General features: G+C 35.5%; 1 protein-coding gene across 2 annotated transcripts in view; it reads left to right on the top strand.

Moving 5' to 3' along the window:
* Positions 1 to 18,416, top strand: part of PRKG1 (protein kinase cGMP-dependent 1) — a 1,223,752-nt gene that overhangs the window by 560,410 nt on the left and 644,926 nt on the right. The gene's annotated exons all lie outside the window — the stretch shown is intronic.

The raw sequence follows: 18,416 nt of genomic DNA, 5'->3' as shown, positions 1-18,416 counted from the left end.
TACTTTAAGAGAAATAGGATATTTTTATGAGATCTTAGATGTAGGTAGGCAGGTAGAAATTTGAGATTCATGCTGAAAATGAGAGACTATCACAAAAAAAGAACCATATTGATATGGAGGATTTCTTTTTATACCTACTTAGGGAATATAAAGTGCTTTTTATAAACAAGCATGGTTGAGATAATAAAGATTATAATTTATAGTGGGGGAGGGTTTCTTATTTTCTGTATAGCAGATACTGAATTTCCACTGGTACTTTATCTAAGCAGACAACGTATGATATGTATATTATTATGGAGCTTTCACCTTTTAGGTGAAATTGTGCAAATATGCAAATCAGATGTGCAAATCAGCTTGGCATATACTGAAAGCCTTGAGGAAACTACAGGCATAAAACTCCATCTCTGCTTACTGAAAGGCATACTGAAAAGGGGGAGAGAGAGAGAAAAAGACCATCAAAGTTTAATATTTGTTGTTTTCTAGCAAAGAGAAAGCAGTATAAAGCCATTTGGGATTGTCACATTTAAACAGACAAAACTGATTTTTTTTCAAAAAGCAGTTTTTCAAAATGCTATTTTGATGGTTTCCATTTTTTACTTCTATAAATTTCTGAGTAAAGCCTGTTCCTTTTAATATTTCCTGACAATCCTTCCAATCTTAAAATCTGAGCTATCTGTCAGAAATCACTATGTCAGCCATATACTGTGCTATGGGATATTTTGCATTTATATTGAGTCTTTCAATCAATAACAAAAATATATTAGAGTGCTTTAAGGATCATTCTTATAGAGTAACAAAAGGAAATCGTAGTTTAAGACTAAGTGGCTTTCTATATTTTAGAGTGCACTGGGGAAATTTAATAAACACAAAAGAATGGGATTCCTGGTTCTAGGCAGTATGTTGGAATCAGGGAATTAAAAAATGTAATGCTGAAAGATTTCTTAGACATCATCCAAGTCAGCACCCCCATTTACAGATGAGAAAATAGAGCCACACAATGGACTATGTCAGTGGTTCTCAAAGTGTGATTTCTGCAGCATCAGTATTACCTAGGAACACATTAGAAATGCATATTCTTGGGTCCTACACCCGAGACCTACTGAAACTCTAGGGGTGGGGCCCAGCAATCTGTGTTTTAACAAGCCCTCCAGGTAATTCTGATAAGCGCTAGAGCTTGAGAACCACTGGACTAGATTTTAATTTTTCTAATGCCTATCCCAGTGTTTTTCCAGTTGCAACATGCTGTTTCTCTTCTCTCTCTACCGTTCTTTCCCTTTAGAATTGTGGGGAAGGAGATACTCTAAAGTCAACTGTGTACAAAAACACAGTGGAAAACTGAGTATATTTTGTAATACACATTTTAAGACACCTTTGCATAACTTGAGAATCTTTAGACAAAAGTGGTATCTTAAGACTTGAACAATGCAGTTAATTGTCTCATTTCCCTAATTCATAGAACTCTGATTCTCCTAAAATCTCTAGGAGGTATTTAGGTATATTACTCTAGCCTCATACTGTTTAAAAAGAGCTCTAATATCTTGATTAAATGAATCAACTCTACATCCCTTCCCTTGTCTTGCATCCAGGTTAATAAACAGCTGCAAAGACTAAGCCATCCTTTACCTTTTTTCCCCTACCCAGCAAATACAAATATATCGTTAACTACACTGTAAACTGATGTATATTGCCTTGAATTCTTAATGCATGTTTTAGAGTGCTGAATATGGAACAAATAAGAATTAATACATATTGTATTTAATCACTAGAAGTAGATTGCCATTATTGAACCTTGAATAATATGTAAATTGTCCGCTTGATTGGCTTAAATTGGTTTACTTAGAATCATTGTAATTCTTCCATGAAATAATTGTAATGGTTCTTTTGCAAATCGGGTGCATGTTTTTCATCAGTGAGTGTGAGAAGACGCAGTGAGAATCTTCTGCTAGAGACAGAAGCCAGTTTTCCACCAAGCTAATAAAACCTACACTCAGAGCCCCTCCTTTGCACAGACACTTCCAAAATCCAGTATCTAATTTTGGGCTTGTAATTTTGCTTTTTTTTTTTTTTTTTTTACATACAGAGGGCCCCCCAAATTGTATAAGCTTCAGGCCCCACAAAATCTAGATCCTTCTTTGAGAGTGTTAGGTACTCTGTCAGGGGGCAGAAATACTTTACATGTTGGCTAGGTAAAAGCCTTTCCATTTATGCTCAATGAACATTGAATCCAAATGAGTACCCATGTCAGTTTTAAAGCAGATTGAAATTGTTTCTGTGTAAACGCCTTGACAGTTGCTACTGGCTTTGGATTAGCCTTAGACTAGGTTGTCAATCACTTCTTCAGCATTTTAGATTTCCTTTCTCTTGAATAGCAATAGACAAGAAGCACTTAGCAGCTTACTGTGATATTAGGCAATGGAGTGTGTATTCACACACTTACGTAAGTCTCTATCTAAACGCTTTCAAAAAAAAAGCAGGTTCACTTTTGGTCAATTTTGGCCCCAGGAATTCAAAAACACTTTTTAGTTAAAAAATTTGAAGAGAAAGCATCTTGATTCATTCCTAAAGTCAATGCCAAATGCTTATTGAATACATATGTCTTTGATTTGTTTGCGTGGCTTACATCTCTGATGCCTTGAAATGACAGCATGATTTACATCTTCATTTTAGTGAAAGAATGGTTTTTCTTCATCATTGAAGGAGACAAAAAGATGATTCGATTGTATATATGACCCAGTTTAAGTAGGTTTGGATATTATAACTATTTTCAAAATTCCCATTGGGAGGGTACATGATTACTATGGTCTTTTGTGGTTGGCATTTTAAAGTTGAAATGTTGCCAGCAATGCTTTTAAATCACTGGCTGCTATGGAAAGGGAGTTATGAGGGAGAAACAAACCATGTAGTATCTCTAAATAATAACAGCAGCAATGTAAACACTCAACATTCTAACAGACACAATGTGTCAACATATGGAGCCTTTAGACTCCTTTGCTTTATGGCTTTAGACTCATTACCTCTTTCCTCAGCTTTATTGTTAACAAGTTATCACCTTGTCCAAGTTAGTCAATCTCTCTGAGCCTCAGTTTCTTTATATGTTAAACTTGTAGGATGGTACCTGGCACATCGCTGATGATAAATATTAAAAGTATACAAAGTAGACTCTATAGCTCTTTCAGTAAAGAAATCTGAAGCACATTTTGTATGCATGAGATCACACCGGGGGATCCAGGTTGAGAATGACAGTACCTCTTGCCATACATTACATTTGGGTAACAAAAGAGTGAAGACTAGTGCTACAGGGATTGACATTTCTCGAGGAGTAAATGGTGAGGGCAGGAGGGACAACTAACTGCCGTACTCTTCCTCGGATCTTTTGATAACATTCTAGATGGTATAATCACTTACGAGGAATAGGTTGTATTCTGTCTTGATACTTTATTTTAAAAGCTGGTGGCTCATTACATTTCCTACCATTCTTGGTTAAGAGTGAGAGCCGTGGATCTCCAAAGGAACACTATATACAGTGACACGTGAAGTCCTGAGAAACTAAGCTGGATTCCAGAAGTTTATTAAAATGCAAGCTTGCTGTATTTTTTCAGTGTCCAATTACTGCGGTGCCCACAAAGACTTTTGCTTTTTTTCAAAGTGACAAGAGGAATCACAATTTAAGATTAAAGTACTTCTCCTGGCTTTCTCTCTGCATTTTTATTTACTGTCATGCAATATGAAGTTAGCCTTTTGGTTAGGTCTCTCCAGAAAGTAATATTCTAGCATAAGATTCAAATAAGACCAACACTACACAAAGGCAGAGTGTGCAATTTGCTGTGTGCTCCATGGCTCTGCTAATGTTTTGTTATTGTTTTTTAATTACCCAACAGCTTGCTACAATAACTAAGATCTCTACCATAGGAATCATTTCTTGGATTGAGGTATTCTTTCCAGAACACCACAGAAAAAAGTTTCATATTTGGCCTGGAGTGATTTAGCTTTAACTTGGTCAATGGCCAGTCTTGATTCTTCTTTTTCTGAAGATGTATATAACTCCATTTTTCCTTGGCTACCAGGAAAACTATGGTAAAGTGACTATATAACTACTATATTGGATCATAATCAACAAGCATATTTACATGTGTGTAAATCCTCACTTTTCCTATGTGAGCCTACCCATGGCCTCATAATTCTTCTCAACTCAGGGCTGTTCTTCAACTCCTAAAGAACCGCACAGCTTTGAGAATGGACCAATTTCAGAGACTAATAATATATTAATTCTAATATACTAACACAGGTCATAAGAAGAATCTTTAAAATAGAAATGTTGAAATTTTACAGAGTTAACTATGCAATTTGTAATTTTTCATTAGATTTGTACTTAAACAAAAAATTTTAAAGATAGAGTATATAAAAATAAGGTATCCACAGGGGCCGGCCTGGTGGTGCAATGGGTAAGTGTGCGCGTTCTACTTTGGCAGCCTGGGGTCACAGGTTCGGATCCCGGGCACACACCGATGCACCACTTGTCAAGCCATGCTGCGGCGGCATGCCATATAAAGTAGAGGAAGATCGGCACAGATGTTAGCACAGGGCCAATCTTCCTCAGCAAAAAGAGGAGGATTGGCATCAGATGTTAGCTCAGGGCTAATCTTCCTCACCAAAAAAAAATTAAAAAAATAAGGTATTCATTGTTATTAAAATAACACAATAAAGAAGAATATGAACATATTATAGCAACTAATATTTACTTAGGTATTACTTTGTGCTAGGTTAAAATTTTACATCATAAGGTAGGTATTGTTATTTCTACGTTACAGATAAGGAAATGGCAGCTTCAAGAGATTAAGTATCTTGCTCGTAGTCAAACCCTTTGTAAGCAGTGAAGTTGAAATTTGAACTTAGGCACCCTGACTTGAGAACTGTAATTCTCAACCACTATATTTTATAAATTCAAGCCACATTCATAACTCCCTGGAAACATCCTTCAAGAAATTGTGAATATTTTTATGTATGTACATACATATGAGTACAAAATTTTATATAAGTAAGATCTTAATATATATGTTATGTAAACTATGTTTTGTTTAACAATGTGTTATGGGCCTCTTTCTATGTAAAAAAGGATAGAGGTACATAATTTTAATATATAATGTTTTATTCTATATTATAGATTTATTCTACATTCTGTATAATATTTTATTTTATATTAAAAAAAGCAGAGTCCTATTGATGAATATGTGTCATAGCCTATTTTATACATAGATATAATTTCCCTAGAACATCCTTTTACATATCTCTTTATATACTAATAGGATTGTTTTTTTAGGGTAAGTCCTAATAGCATGACTACTGGGGAAAATGATATATCCATTTTATATTTTAGTACACCTTTTTTAGCAATCAAACAGGCTGAGCAAATTTATCCTCCCACCGATGATATAAGAGAACAGTTTCCCACTCCTAAATGTCCTTTTCAAAATTAGGTTATATCAGTATTTTTAAAACTTGCCAATATGATTGTGATTATTGAGGGTGGAGTTATTTCTTTTTTTTTTTAAAGGCGTTGGATTTTAAAGTGAGAAACAGAAGTGAAACAGAAAGGTATCATAAAATTTCTAATACCACAGAATTTCGAAAGTTCACGTTGGTAAAAATATTCATTCTGATCATAAATCTACTTAAAAATATAAATTTATTAATTCCCCAAAAAGACACAAATGACAATAAGCAAGAAAATATCATACTTGAATCCTATAAAGTTTGCTACCAAAAAGTATAAGGTAATCTCTTAACATTTCTGAGATGGAATTGAAATGTTGTGGGACTCTCTGGTTTTATATTGCTGTAACATTTGCTTTATCAAAAACCCTTCCTAGAAGATTTTATTTAATATAAATGGTTTCCTGTATTTGGTATATTGTTTCCCATAAAACAATAAATTCCAGATGTGTTAGCACTGTACTCTTTCTTTCATCATATGAATCAATCTGTAAACCTAAATGATTAAAACAGAAAACAAAACTTTTCCCGTGTAATGTTACATAAAAAACAATACCTTGCTGGTGTTTCTAGTTAAAACATAAATGTGAAGACATGCTAACTTTCACATCAACCATATTATTTTGCCATTCTTAAACAATACTAATTTTGTTTGGTCGTCCTGCAATTTTGTGGAATTATTATTAATGGGAACCTTAAATTTGATGCTCTTATTGTAATGCTGACTGGTAAAAGGAAATAGGCACATTATTGAAATCTCATCATGATAGAGGATATAGGTAAGTAGTTTTGAATTTTTCTATTTCTATCACTCTTGCCACTTACAGGTTGATTTTGTGAGTCTGTCAGGCTTTATGAAACAAGCAAATTATACCTTCCTATAAACAAAAAAATATCCAAACCCTGACATGATGGAGTTCGTTTCTTTTAGTTTTGATTCCTCATGTTTCCTCTGGTTCCATGTGTTGTTTACATTTGTCTAAGCTGTGTTTTATCATTGGTTACTTGCTTAGTTCCTTTTCTGTATATTTCCATGCTTCCTGGAATATCTTTCAATATGTTCCATTGACATACAGATTTTTCTAACTTAGTTTATTAATAGAGATGCTAAGGTCACCTGGAAATTGTTTCTGTGACTGTTAGGCCACAGTGGAATGGGGAAAGTTGGCATTTCTTAGGGTTGTTATATCACACTCACCTTCAAGATATAATACAGTCCAGAGGCTTATAAGTTATAGTCTATTAAATCTCTCTTTCTAGAGAGTTGTTAAAACTGCCATAGTACCCTTCATCTCTATTCTCTTCTCTAGATGTTTGTCTAATTTTGTGATAGATTCTGATAGATAAATCCAAGCACAATTCAATTAGATTATTGGTAAATGTCAATCCTTAAAAATTGCTTTTTCTATCTCTTTACACTGCAGTCTTGCCTCCAAGTGGCAAAAGTTAATAACTTGAATTTTTAAATGTGATCATTGGCTTCAGAAACTCTTTTTTCAGGTTTTAATTCACATTTAAAATTCTTTCCGGAAATCATGATAATCATTTTTCCTTGTTATTGTCTATTTTTAAAGATATCCTTCTCTCCAACTCGCATCTTTTCACAATCCCAAATTTCCTGCAGCATGACTGAGTTTTCATAGTAAATGTAAAAGTATAGAGGAACAGCCTAAAACGGATTAATCCCTCCTTGCTGGGCATTGCTAAGAGGTTAACATTGAAGTCTGGCTTCTCAGAGAGCCAAGACCTTCAGGATTAGTGTAACAGAGAAGGTTGATTCTTTCAAATAGATAGGCCCCTTAATTAAACCATATTGTTAGCAATAAAGGTTCTATTTATCCTTTAATATCTTTTAATGATTGCCATGGAATGAACTATTAATGTCAAAATCTTCAGTAGAGTCTGTTAGAAGACATTGTAAGTGTTGTTCATAGAAGCTCTATATGCAAGTCGATGCTAATTGTAGTGATACATATTTGTACTTTTTTTTGGAATCTTCAAAATTGTTCCTTAATTAAATTGTGACAAACCATAGACCATTTGGCATATTTAAATAAGTTTTGTGTTGAGAAACTTTGTATTAATTTTGCCCCCATGTTTCCATTTAGCTATTTTTCCAGAAGAGTTTGGGATAAATTTAATTGATTTTTTTCCATAATAGATCTCTTAGTAATCTAGGGGTAGTTTTGTGGAATGCATATGGATTAATGCACATAGCAAAGGTAAAGTGTGATGGCTTCTTCAGTATATGTGTAAACTATTATTAGTTATCTCTGACTGTAAAACATTAACATAAATATTTCCCTATGTCATTGATTTTTGTGATACTGTTGTAGTAAAGAAAATAAAATTTCAGAAAAAGTAACATATCACTACAATACCTAAAAAGTGAACACATCTTTTAACAAAATGTTAGGTCTTAATTATACCATATTCACTGATTTTTATTTGTTAATGCAATTATATCTGGGATACAAAGGCATAAGTGTGAAAGTCACCATAGCATTTTTATTGATTTCATTAATATTATGAAATTATGAAAATATTATCGTCTGTTAGCCATCTCAGGAAACTTGTCTCTTGTTAACTACTTCTAGGGTAGAAACTTGCTAATACGTGGTACTATCTGACTTTGTTGACAACATGATGGGTTTGAAATGGTATTACCTTATGCTTTTAATTTGCATGTTTCTGAATTTAAAAACCAACTTTTATATGTTTTTTTTTTTTTGTATTGAAGATTGTTTTTTTTGAGGAAGACTGGCCCTGAGCTAACATCTGTTGCCAATCTTCCTCTTTTTTTTTTCTTTTTTCTCCCCAAAGACCCAGCACATAGTTGTATATCCTACTTGTAGGTCCCTCTAGTTCTTCCATGTGGGATGCCGCCTCAGCATGGCTTGATGAGCAGTGAGTAGGTCCGTGTCCGGGATCTGAACTGGCGAACCCAAGGCTGCCTAAGTGGAACGCGTGAACTTAACCGCTATGCCACCGGGCTGGCCCTGTATTGACGATTATTTTAAACATTATTAGGTTTTTATACCACTCTTCTTCCTTGAAAATGTCATTTTTATGGAACAGAATTGAGCTTTGTTCAACACTTACCTCCACTAGTTTAATATATTTAAGCAGCATTTTTTCTTCTTTCATAGGAAGAAAAAAAGTTAATTGTAGGGACCCAATATTTCCCTTTAAACATATAAAATTATATTCTCTTTGTATATTTTAGAACTATGCTCTTTCTGAATTAGCTCACTGTAAACAAAAGGGTTCATATCTGTCTTTTTAAGTTTTTGCATTTAAAGGGAGGAACCAAGTAGAGTAAAATGATTAAACCATCACCTGCTTGACACAAAGGGTGGCGTTTCCTTGTTTAGTATTGCGTACTCGACCTAGTTCATCTTAAAACCACCCAATGAAGGAATAAGTACATTTTTCAAAGGAACAAACTGGTTCTACCTTTGAATGGCCCACAAAATCATGGTGTTTAGAATTTGGAATATGTGTTTCCTAGAAGCAATACTCTAAAATTTACAGATTAAGGAGTGGCTAACTCTTCAGATAAGTTCTTAAATTAAGGCAAGTGAAAGAAGAGTTGGATGGGATAGAAAAATCAAGTCACTATTTTAAAAAATATCCTTTTCTTTGAGAAAATGCATTCTGCAGTCTCTTCTTACTGTATGGGCTCTAGAGCTCAGTTGTGACCTCTGCAGTGGAGACAAGCTGTTTATAAATACATGTGAGCTATAAGATAAAGAAAGCATCATGGGTAATTTGCTGGGAATTTCCTGGGATCATAGCTTTTTGAGTTCATAATATTAGAAATCTGGATACTTTCCCATTTAGTTTTGAGATTATTTGCTTAAGGTTAATCAGGATCACAGCTATTATTTTACTTTTTTAGTATCTTGAACTCATTTCAACCTGTAATGATGTAGCTGGGTTTCAAGATTTATGTTCAGTTGAAGATATAGTTGCTTTTCACTTTACATAGTGGTATATCCAATTGTCATATGTAAAATATTTTTATAAATTTTTATAGATAAAATCACATTTCTATATAGGGGAGTACATAGAAAGAAGATGTCTTAGCAGTGAGTCATTTTGTAATTTGAACATCTGTAAAATTGGGTTTTCATTCTTTGAAAAATGAGGGCCAAGAGGGCTGGAAGAATAGAGTAAAAAAGGCATGGGCATTAAAGTCAGACAGAGTTAATTCAAATTCCAGCTCAAATGTATGAATTCAGGCAAATTTCTTAAATTTTCTGATCCTCAATTCTTTATCTATGAAATACTAATAATACTTCAAAGAACTATTTACTACTTTAATCTTGAATTTTTCTGTCTAGACTCTTTCTTCTTCGTTCTTCCGCGTCTCATTAAATGGAAGCATCATCTGCCGTGTTATTCAGACCAACCCACAGAATCATCCTTGATTCTCCCCCTTTTTCCCCCTCAATGCATGAAACCCAGTCTACCCAAACACATCCTTGATGCATTCACTTTTCTCCATCTACACTTGGGCATGCTATCCAAACCACCATCCTCTGTACGTAGACTACTAACTAGTGCTCCCTGAATTTCATCTTCACATAGTAGGTGGAGAAATCTTGTAAAATAACTTCTATTGGGTATTATCAGTCCTTAATCCCTACTTAAAACCGTTTTAGGGGCCAGCCCCGTGGCTTAGCGGTTAAGTGCGCGCGCTCCGCTGCTGTGGCCCGGGTTCGGATCCCGGGCGCGCACCGACACACCGCTTCTCTGGCCATGCTGAGGCCCTGTCCCACATACAGCAACTAGAAGGATGTGCAGCTATGACATACAACTATCTGCTGGGGCTTTGGGGGGGAAATAAATAAATAAATAAAGTCTAAAAAAAAAAACCCTTTTAGTCATTGCATTCAGACTAAAATCCCTTCAGTGACCTTTGAGTTCCAATGTTATCTGCCCCACCACCACCACTTACTGCTCCCTTATGCTACTTCCCCCCTTACTTCTTATTCTTCTTTTTGTTCCTTGCCTCAAGGCCTTTCCACCACCCAGAATGGTCTCTCTTGGGACCGACCTTTAAGGAGGTCTTCTTTGACTACCCTATGTTAAGTACATCCTACCCCATCACAAGTCTCTCTTTAACATATCATCCTCTTTCGCTTTCCTTATAACACTTAATAAGTAAAATTATTTTCTTTTGGTTAATTTATTGTCTGTTTCAACCAGCATCACCTGGCCAGTAAAAATAAGAAAATAAGTACCGTGAAAGCAGAGTTTTAGTAGGTCTTGTTCACACTGTATCTACAGCACCTAGAACAGTGCTTGGCAGCTATTGGGTGCTCAATAGATAATTGTGGAAATTATATGTGGAAATCGTTGATGGGTGCTAATAATTATCCATAAATGTGTATGTGTGTGTGTTTCCAAGTAACAGTGCTAGTTACTATGGAGGATACAAAGTTGATCAGACATTGATAGTATCATTAACAATCTTCTGGCACAAAAGAGGAGCTAAAATATGTGTACCTAACAAACTTAGAAGTGGGAGCAAAGAGAGATGCAGACAAAGCAGCGTGTGGGATAATAAAATTGGTTCTTCCTTAAGTGGAACACACTGCACAGAGTATGCCATTTACCCTGGTCTTCAATGGCTTAAAATTTCATGTGCAAATGTCAAGTTAATTTTGATACAATTACTGGAACAGTGCTAACTGAGGCAGAAAATCATTTTAATGTAAGTAAAATGGATTATTCCTCAGGTGCACTTAAGGTTTGCATTTTTACTATAGTGGAGCATAGACAACTAAATTTTGTAGGGAAGCTTTCATGTTTTCTAGGATTAATTCAAAGATTTAACGGTGTGGCATATTGTATAACACTTACAGGAACTTTTTCTCACTCTCTTGATTGAAATGAGAATCCTGTTCTGTTAGGGCTTTGCAAATCTCTTGATGGGATATAAATTAGAGTAAGAACTGGAATTTCACATTCTATCCCTAACTGTAGCACTTAATCAGACATTTGTAGTCAAATTACTTCCAATTCCTTTTTTTACACTCAGCACTAAGATTTTCCAGGTATTTTTAGAGAACTAATTAGTTTCCATTAATTAATTTGTTTCCATTATTGCTTTAATAACTCTTTTGAACCTCAGAGTAACTCATTGTAATGGTGTGGACCTTGTTTGCCAAGTGCAATACAATAGCCTTTGTTTGAATAGAATTCTTCTGTTGATGTCAGTCAATTAACTAAAGTGGTTTTTAAATGCCTACCTTGTTAGCCACTGTGTGCCCAGGGCACCGTAGGGACTCTGGGAGTAGACTGCTAGGTTGCTACATTCACAAGCTTTAAAATCTAGTTGGGAAAAAAGAGTAACTTATAAGACCCTCTAAAATGAATGCAATGTATAATTAGGCTTCCACAATATGTAGTATGAATATAAGTGACAGGAAAAGTCCTAGGGTAACTGATAGCAAAGTTCAACAGAGATCCATTCTCCAAGTACACCCCGCTGAGTGGGAAGTTACATGTTTATCATGATCAGGCCAGAAAGTCTACTCTTCATTTTGTCCTTGGTCTTCAGGAGATCCTATTAAACCATAAATAATTCCAGGAATGGCAACACTCAACAAAGTCTATATTTATGGAGTGTCTAGGGGGAAAAGGGAAGGAGCAGACTAAGGAGTAAGGGAGCAAATCTCTAATGAGTGCCTAATAAATTTCAATTATATAAGTCCATATGTTTTCTCATTTAATCCTAATAATTATCTTGCAAAATAGATTTACTTGTGCACATTTTAAAGTTGGGGAAACATGCTCAGAGAAGGGAAAGAACTTGTGCCAGATAGTTCTGCTAGGAAAAGGCAGAGACGGACTTAGGCTCTTCTTTTCAAAGCCACTCTCTTTCTGCAGTATCATATAACTGACTGGATTAAAAAAAAATCTATAATAGCAATCTAATACAAAGAGGAGTTACTGTGGGTATTTGGGGAGGATTTGATTAGTTTCCATTAATTACTTTCCTTTATTGAGTTATTATTATTATTATTATTTTTGCTGAGGAAGATTGTCTCTGAGCTAACATCTGTGCCTGTCTTCCTCTATTTTGTATGTGGGATGCTGCCACAGCATGGCTTGGTGAGTGGTGTTTGTCCATGCCAAGGATCTGAACCCGCGAACCCTGGGCCGCCAAAGTGGAGCACGCGAACTTAGCTACTGCACTACCGGGCTGGCCCCTATTGAGTTATTTACCCCAGTGAGCCTAAGGATAACATGTGATAGAATGGGTCTTTTTAGCGAAGTACATTATAAAATGAAGTAATCAGATCTCCATTTGACAAGACTCATGGTCTTTGTCTTCAGGAAGTTCACAAACTAAGGTGGGATGCAAATCAACATCAACAATTATGAAACAAGAAGTGTCAACAGTGAAATTCAAGATCGATGAATCATTTTTTTTATGACTATTCTCCCCTTCTTCATTATCACTTAAATTCTTTCTCCAAAGAATAGTTTGTTGAGGATAATAAAGTTGGAAGGAATAAAATAGGATTATGCCCCTTTGTACACTTTATTAAAAAAAATAATATTTAAAAGCTAATTCATGTTGTTAAAATATTTTGGTGAAGTTATACAATGTTCCAGCAAGAATCTGTTTCCCTTGTGGATCTAATTTGCATGTGACATTTTCTCAAGGAGTACCAATTTGGTGCTTGGCTTCGTTTATTCAAAACTAAACTAATAGTTTTAGTTTTAATATTGCCTACAAATGGCTTAAGCTTATTTAAGGAAGCTCCCTAATACCTGTGTCATGTACATACTTGCCCACTTTCGGGGAATTTCTCTATAGTCAGTTGCTTACAAATGCCAGGAAATATCTAGGAAAATTCAGAACCATATATATCTAAAGAGGAGGAGTCTGGAGAGGAAAAAAGGGAGAATGCAATCTCTTTTAAAATGAGAAGTGTATTCATCAATGCTATGATCATCTATGTGCTAGCTCTGTGCTATCCAATATCATAGCCACCAGCCGCCTGTGGCTACTGAGCACTTGCGATGTGGCTAGTCCAAATTGAGATGTGCTGTAAGTGTAAAATATACACCATATTTCAAAGACTTGAACATAAAAAAATAATATAAAGAATCTCATGAATATTTTTATATTGATTACATAATTTTTTTTTTTTTTTGGTGAGGAAGATTGGCCCTGAGCTAACATCTGTGCCAATCTTCTTCTACTTTATGTGTGGGATGCTACCACAGCGTGGCTTGATGAGTTGTGCATAGGTCCGCGCCCAGGATCCAAACCCGAGAACTCCAGGCCACCAAAGTGGAGCACGTGAACTTAACCACTACGCCACCGGGCCGGACCCCGTAATTATTGTTGTATTGTTTAAATAATAATATTTTGGCAAAATTCGGTTAAAGGAAATATATATTAAAATTAATTTCATCTGTTTTCTTTACTTTTTTTAATGTGGCTGCTAGAAAATTTAAAATTACATATGTGACTCATTTCTACTGGACAGAAATTATCTAAATGACGAGATAAATTGTCATGGACGTCTCTAAAGATTTAAGGAGAAAGAGAGAATTTGGTTAAAGATAGACAGTCTATCTAGAAGGGAATAGCATAGGCAAACCTGAACAGTGGGAAAGGAAAAGCCATTCAAATAAGAGTGAGTGGCTCCAGTTGGCCCAGAATAAAGAGATAAAAAACAAGTAGAAAAGAAAGGTGATGTTCGAATTGTGGAAGCTTTGAAAGCCAGGGTGGCAAAGCCTTTATCTTTAATTTGTTAGACTATGGGGATCCACTGAAGGCTTACAGACATACCAAAACTGTGGTTTTGAAGAGTTAGTATAAAACAGTGGTATATAGATTAGAATTGGAAGAAACTAATTAGGACACTGCTGTAGCCTTTCAGGCACAAGGTAATGAGGACCCATAGTAAGGTGGTGGAATGAAGATTGAAGGAAGAAACGGACATAAGAGGTATTCGTGAGGTGTTTCGTTATATTGAGGCCTAAAATGCACACATTCTATAATAGCATTTCATCCTGGGTTGTTTGTGCATGTACTGGGAAAAAGAGTAACATAAGTGTGCACAATAACTCCACAAAGGGGTGGATTTTAACTTTAACATATATCACAAAAAGTGCACTCATTCACGATGCCCACCATAGTCCTGCCAATTGCTGTAGGAAAGGTCTGTACCTCAGATCTGACATGGGAACATAGTGGCTGTCTCAAGGGAGTCAAGGAAGTTTGTCTTTGGCTCTTTTGACTGTGGCAAAGAAAGAGACAAGATAGATATGAGAATCTGCCCATGTGGGGGGACAAAAAAATCATAGTTGTCCTGTGGAGGCAGGGCAAAGAGAGCAAAAACATCCTAGGAATCTGTTCCCAGCCTTAGGGTCTAGATAAGCAATTGTTGGGTTGAAAACTTGTTCTTTGTTTCTTTGTAAGCTGGTCTGAGATCGTGTGTTGTGCGTATGTGTGTGTGTGTGTGTCTGTTCTTTAATAACAGAATTTCCTTTTTATTCTCTCTTCATATTTAATGAAGCTTTCTTAAAGCGTTAGATTTCTTCAGCTGTGCTAAAGCCCCTCAAGGAAAGTGGTTCTGTCCATGCTTAGGTCAGAGTTGTAAATGCTCTGTTTAAAAATTTCTGAGCACAAGTTTACAAAGAAAGTAATTTTCTTACTGATAACAGATAGTATTTGTGCAATTTTTTCCATTGTCTGATACTCAAATTACATTCATATTCCCTTGCCAATTTAAATATTAGTAACAAAGTAGAGATAGTTGACGATACATATTCATAATCTTGGGGGAATTCAATGAATATATTTAAATTTCTAGCAGCTGTGTCAGGCATGAGAAAAAGGATATACCTGTATTTCCTTCTTCTTGACCTATATCATTATTTGTCTCTCAAGATAGTCTGTAAATTTCTCAAGAGAAATATAGTTATTTAGGTGTGGCATGTTTTATCAATAGGAATATAAGAGTTAATTCTTTGGGTAATTCACAAACCCTGTACTCAGACATCACTAAGAAGGGTCTCGTTTTGTCTGTCAATACTCATTTATAAAGTCGTTTTCTATGAACAATATGCTTGCACTGGCCTCATTTATGTCATCTGGGAAGTGGAGGAGCTGGTTCCTTCTAGTTGAAAAATTTCTAAATTTAAATTCACTTCTCCCAAATATAAAGATCATGAGCTTTATTTCCAGAAGGAAAAATAAAGAATCAAGCTGCAAAAAAGGAACTTTCCTAAAGCAAAGCTGTAATGAACAGCAGCAGTTTGAATTTTTACAGGTGTATTTACATAGCTTACGAGAAGTAAATGGCCCATTTTAAACACTGAATCCTCATTCTGTGTCAGGATTTTAGCTCTTTGCCCAAAGTCAAGTATACATTATAATGAGTCCATAGAGAGTCCATATTTCTTGTCTTATGTTGAAAGATAAAGTAGGGAAAGTTTGGAGAAACTTCCCTGCCATTGAATTCCAATATATTAATATTCAAAAATTATGCATAATTCTTATATAGTATTGCTTTAGTATGAAATAACGTGCAATTTAGGATAGTAAGATTACTCTCACATAGTAGATTTGCACATACATAGCTTGCTTTTCATTTAAAAACCAATCAAGTGGCAGGGTGGTATAATAGAAATGGCTTTGAAGTACATTGGATCTACTAATCCTGGCTCCACAAACTTTGGGTTTGATCTGGACAACTTTTAGAACATCTCTGAGCCTCAGTCTCCTCATTTGAAAATGTTAATGATAGGGGCCAGCCCCCTGGTGTAGCGGTTAAGTGCGTGCACTCTACCGCTGGTGGCCCAGGTTCGGATCCCGGGCGCGCACAAATGCACTGCTTGTCAGGCCATGCTGTGGCAGGGTCCCATATAAAGTGGAGGAAGAAGGGCACGTGTTAGCCCAGGGCCAATCTTCCTCAGCAAAAAGAGGAGGATTGGCATGGATGTTCACTCAGGGCTGATCTTCCTCACAAAAAAAAAAAAAAAAGGTAATGATAATAGATTCCATTTCAGAGAATGGTTTTTGAGGATTAATTGAGGACCATGGACATAAGAAACCAAGACAGCGCTCATAAACTGTTACAGTCCTTCATGTGTTATCCTAACCATGTAAAATATATATGGATTCTAACAGACCCGGAACATTTGCTTTAATTATCCCCTCGTGCATGATTGTTGTACTGCCATAATTTTCCCCAGATAACCATCACTAGGAAGTCAAAGACAGAATGATTCAGAGATGCTGGTAGAATTAAGCGCAAAGTTCATTGGCCATATCCTGGAGGAATTGTTTCTTGACAAACTTATCAGAGATTAGAATATGTTTAATTATTCAACCAGCAAATGTCTTTTGAGTCCTAATGTGTGCTAGCCATTACTCTAGGCATTGAGTGTACAGTGTACGTTTTTCTTAGTGTCATACTTTGTTTTTGATGCATCTTGGAAAAGAGTATCGTCCACTCTTTTGGGTTAATCCAGTCAATATCACCTGTCCCTCTGGGTCAAAGCATCTCGAACCTTTCATTCTAGAACAAAAGTTTGGAAATTTAAATATAAGATCACTTGCAGTTTAAAATGCTATTTCCTGAGCCCTAGGCCTGGAGATAATAATTCAAGTTCTGAGATAGGGACCAAGAATAGGCCTCATAACCATGTGCTCAGAAGATTCTGATCAACAAGCTTGTCTACATCTGTATTCCTTGGTTTTACTTGAGGTGTTTATATCCAAGGTATTCTCCTCTAAATGAATTTTACTATTTTTAACAAGGAGAATTGCTTATAGGATTTATAGATGATTTCTTCTGTGGAAAAAACAGAAATTCTGCTTATAATCAGACTTCTAAAAGAACATATGTTCCACTATTTAGTTGAAGTAAGGCAATCTATGATTAGAAAATTAATTAAGGGTTGGGATTCAAGTGATCAGCTCTAGCAGTTGGTTAGCAAGAAGGTAATCAGAAAGGTTTCTTTCTATGCCATGGAAAACTACAACTAAACTAAACAAATATAACTTGAACTTTCAGTTGCAAGGCTAAGAAATCTATAGCATTGGTTATAACAATCATCTTTGATAGTAGCCCAAAAATATGGTTACTTCCCTTTGTTCTCAATGATACTATGAATATTTTAAATGTACAAAATTTGAATAAATTCTGAATCAAAATTTTATGGTTTTTTTTCTAGTTAGGTATGTAAGGTATGAACTTAATATAAGTACGTCTAGACGAGCTGTTGTTTTGTCTCAGAACCATTCCCTTCATTAGACAAGCTAGATGGAAATGATTTTTTTTTGGAAAGTTGCCAACTGAGTATTCATGAACGAGGGTGCTCTATCAACTAGTCAGCCAACTGTCAAGAATGTGTTAACCAGCTGCTACGTACTTCCACTTTGCTAGCTGCTGCTGGTGAAGGCTGGAAGACAAGACAAGCAAGAAAAACAGAACAACCCTCGCGAGAGTCAACTTTCATAGCAAAAGTTTTGGTAACCTAGGGGGAAATAAATTGTGTTGCAATATCTAACAAAAAGAATAATCCAGCACTTTATTCTGTGTGATTTATGGTATAAAATGGCATTTACTGGGCTAGGCACCCTGCCTTTCCTTTTCGCTTTAGAAATACTATTGTACATTCAAGTGCAAAGTTTATAAGAAAGTCAAGATATCAAAATGAAGGTTAAACGGTAAAAGGAAAAAGTAGTATTATTCGCCATAAGAAAAGAAAATTGTAGAACTTAGAATTACCGCATTTAAATTCAAGAAGGAAATTTTCTACAAGTAGGAATGTTGTAGAGTTATGAGATGTACTTGGAGTTACTTAAAAGTGGGATGAGATGAAGACCATTGAGGGATGATTTTGGTGTAGCCCTGCTTACTGATGGGAGAGAGTAAGTTAGA

The sequence above is a fragment of the Ceratotherium simum genome, chromosome 6 (assembly GCF_057802395.1).
Source record: "Ceratotherium simum simum isolate JZ-2026a chromosome 6, ASM5780239v1, whole genome shotgun sequence".
Taxonomy (NCBI): Eukaryota; Metazoa; Chordata; class Mammalia; order Perissodactyla; family Rhinocerotidae; genus Ceratotherium; species Ceratotherium simum.
This window is presented reverse-complemented; position numbering and strand designations above follow the sequence as displayed.